Below are 3940 nucleotides of genomic sequence, written 5' to 3' on the forward strand. Positions count from 1 at the left end.
GTTGACACTGGTTCATGTGTTTGTTGCTTGCCACCTGCTAAGTGTCATAGTTGATTTTATACTATTATTCATTGTATATTAGTTTCTATTTTGAGTTGGCCGATGATACCTACTCAGTACGTGTTCCTTGTACTGACCCCTACTTGTGTTTTCTTCGTTTTCATTTTGTGGAGTGCAGCAAGTGTACCATCGACTTCGACTTACCCTCAGCTCTAACCAGTCTCCAGCACATCAGATTTCAGGGTGAGCTATTCCTTTTAGCTCGTGTTGGATTCTCTCAGTCATGGAATGATGTCCTTAAATTTCGGATGTGGACCATCTTATTTACTTATTTTGGTGTCTCTAATACTTTTAGACTTGGTATATTAAAAACATATGTCCTTGATGTGATGACTTTCAAGTTTTGGGGATAATGTGTAATAGACTTTAGAGGTTGATTTGATTGGTTACTTTAACAAGTTTTGAGCTTCCACAATTTATTGTTATTCATAGTTGAATTATTGATATATGTTGGGGTTTAGATTCCTTGGTTCGCCCACTTAAGAGGTTAAGTGTGGGTGCCACTCACGACTTGTTTTGGGCCGTGACAATGAAAAATTAATGTTATTTTCTTGAATTAATCTCAAGAATTTATGTTAAAGCTTGTTGCACTCACTCCAAACTACCAACATTGCTCTAGTGTCATGTACACTATTTGTTATTGTTGCAACGAAGATTCAATTGGCTTGTAATACAAACTTATGGTTAGTTTTGATAGTTTTTAAAACTTATGGGTATAAATCATATTTTTCTAAAAAAGTGAAATATATTTCTCAAATACTATGGCCAAACACATGATGAAATTTCACTCAAATTTTCACCCAAATAATATTTGCCAAGAATATTTAGAAATCTATGGTCAAACACTAACTTAAAAAGCGATATTTTCTACCTTTTTACTTTTTTTTTCTACTTATATGTGGTACCAACATACGATTAATTAACTTGAGGACCCTTTGTTCCAAGGGTACAAGATAATTTTGTCGATTTTTTTTTATATGGCTCTTTCAAAAGTCTTTGTAAATTTTACTTATTCATCAGTATTTATTTGGGTTACAGTTAATTCAACGAGAGGATCGCATTCCAATTCAAGGTATTTTTATGTGATTATAAACTTTATGAAACTTTGATCTTAAACATACTATGTTTAGATGGTATAATACTATTGAAGCGATCTTAGCATGTCAATCATCGTAGCATTTGGGTAGCTATACAAACTTTACATTAATTAATAAATTATAATTACGTTATTTTTTTAGAACAGATTATAAGAGAGTATATAGTGTCAAATAAAGGAAATAGAGATAATATCATTCAAAAGAATCACATGTTTTTACATTAAGAAACAATTTAACTTAAACCTTTTATTTTGATCCTCAATAATATAAGTTTTTATAGTCATACAGATTATCATGATATGTTTAACATTAATAACTTCAAATTTAAAGCTTATAACTATACAAATATTATGAAATAATAGTAAGGTATTTTAAGAGACAATATTTATTTATTAAAAAATTAAACTTTATATCCGATGTGTTATATAAATTAAATTAAATGTAGTGGACGTTAAATGGACATTTGGGGATGTAGCTCAAATGGTAGAGTGCTCTCTTTGCATGCAAGAGGCACGGGGTTCGATCCCCCGCATCTCCACTTTTTTTTCTTCATAATTTTATAATATTTAATTGTGCATTCGAACACATGATAAAATAATGCTTTGATACTTAGTTGCATCCCCACATCTCCACTTTTTTTTCTTCATAATTTTATGATATTTAATTGTGTATTCGAACACATGATAAAATGATGATTTGATACTTGCTTGCACGACTTTAGAACGTGTCGCGAAGGTCTTAAGACTTATATTTCTTATATATTCAGCATCTTTATCGTGATTTACCGATGTAAGATTTGTCAAATGCGTTACATACATTCTCTTAAGGACTCCGTCTTCATTGAGATTTGTCTCATCATCATATCAAATTATATTCTCTATAATTTATTAGTAAAGTCAAATCACAAGAGCATTTTCAATAAAAGAATGTATTTTTTCCCCACACCATGCAAAGCGAATCCCGGTATTTAAGTGGAGAAGAGTAGAGGGCAGGCCCATTATCCATCGAGTTTAGAAGGTTGTGATTGGTCCAAAGGGCGGGTCACAGATGGATTTCTCGGTTATAAAAAAAAAATGTATTTTTTATATATTATTGATTTTTTTTGGAAAAATATTAATATCTCTCTTATGACACAGGAAATATATTTTTTCAAGACTTTCAATATATCAAATCTATTTTTCAATTCACATTATTTTATATATTTGTCTGCACTTGTATGTCCACACATCTCTAACAAGCAAACAACAACTTACATAGTAAAGTTGTTTACATGTTAATTATTTAAAACTATTGGTTGTTTGAACCAAAATAAAAATATTATTTGGTAGGTCATTCTCATTTATTCTTTTTGTCCTTTTTAATCTGTGCTAGAAAAGGATGTCATTTATATCGAGACGAATTCAAAATTTAAATTTTGATCGATAAATTTAACTCTTAAATTTTTTAATATTGAACGTGTTGTAATGTTAAAATTTCAATTAAGTCCAAATGAACCCGTAGACAAAAGGTTGAATTAAACAGTACTAAATAATTATTGAGGTTAATCAACATATAGTCGGTTGAAAGCCACGAATCCAAAATGACCTTCCACCAAGGGACATATATAGTCGTATATATGGATGAAATTCTTCTATCCTTATACAAGTTCGAGCCTCCAATAGAGAGAGATTTCTAATTTAAATGGCATGGATCCCACGTTATCAAGATTAGTGAATTTTGAATACCAAAATAAATTTTTTTTTAAAATTAGAAAGATCCTCTCATGATTTCCTATTACTTTACAAACCCCAATGTTCAATATTTGTATTACTTCATATGAGATGTTGAAGTTCAATATTTAAATTTCACAAGAATATATTTTTCTTTGTATAGAGTACGTTCTTTAATTAAAAGATATTTCAAGTGAAATGATAGTTGATATTTCGATTTTCTGTTTGTGAATTATCTCCTAATTCCGTATTCATCATTTTTGGAGTTTTATGATAATGTAGAATATTCAATAAAAATGAACATTGTGGCAGGTTATGTACAAACAAAAAATATTTATTGAATGAGGGGCCTTGTTGCACTTGAACTACTACAGAGTACAGACTATGACTTTTGCTTATTATTTTTATTTTTGGTTTTTCATTCCGTGTTCAATGATTCAAATTTGTATTAGAAAATTTTATATCGGAGGTGTAGCTATTTAAATAAAAGTGATTCTATATATAAATATTTGAATCTGACACCTCTAATTGAAAAATGAAAAAACATTTCTTACTATGTCACAATTTTTATTGGTGCTAATAATTCATTAGTAAACATTATTCTTTTAAATTTTGAGTTAAATATAATATAAGGAAGTTTTAAATATTGTTTAAATAAGGAAGATAGTATTGTTTCTCAGCTCGAATTGTCAATTAAAATTTAATGATCATTTGTCTCTTTTCAAAAGTTTGGTACTATTATTATTGGCATAGTAGAAATTTGATGATTGAGGTCTTCTTAATTTGTTCTATTGATATAGGCCCATACGGTCGAGAGAAGTGACTTGATATTAACTCGAAGCCATAGGTATGAGTATGTTACATATTTCATATTAGACTCCCCTACCCCCACACCCCCAAAAAAGTAATAAAACGCACCAATCATGCCCTTTAATTTGTTAGTTCGAATGTTGATCTATTACAATTAATCAATCTAAAACCATGTCACATAAGAGTTTGGACTTTACTAAATTTCATGAGTGGAGTAAAAGCACCTAGCATATCTTACCGCCCCCCCCCCCCCTCCCCCCACCC

This window comes from Solanum tuberosum, unplaced genomic scaffold, assembly GCF_000226075.1.
Source record: "Solanum tuberosum cultivar DM 1-3 516 R44 unplaced genomic scaffold, SolTub_3.0 scf00063, whole genome shotgun sequence".
Taxonomy (NCBI): Eukaryota; Viridiplantae; Streptophyta; class Magnoliopsida; order Solanales; family Solanaceae; genus Solanum; species Solanum tuberosum.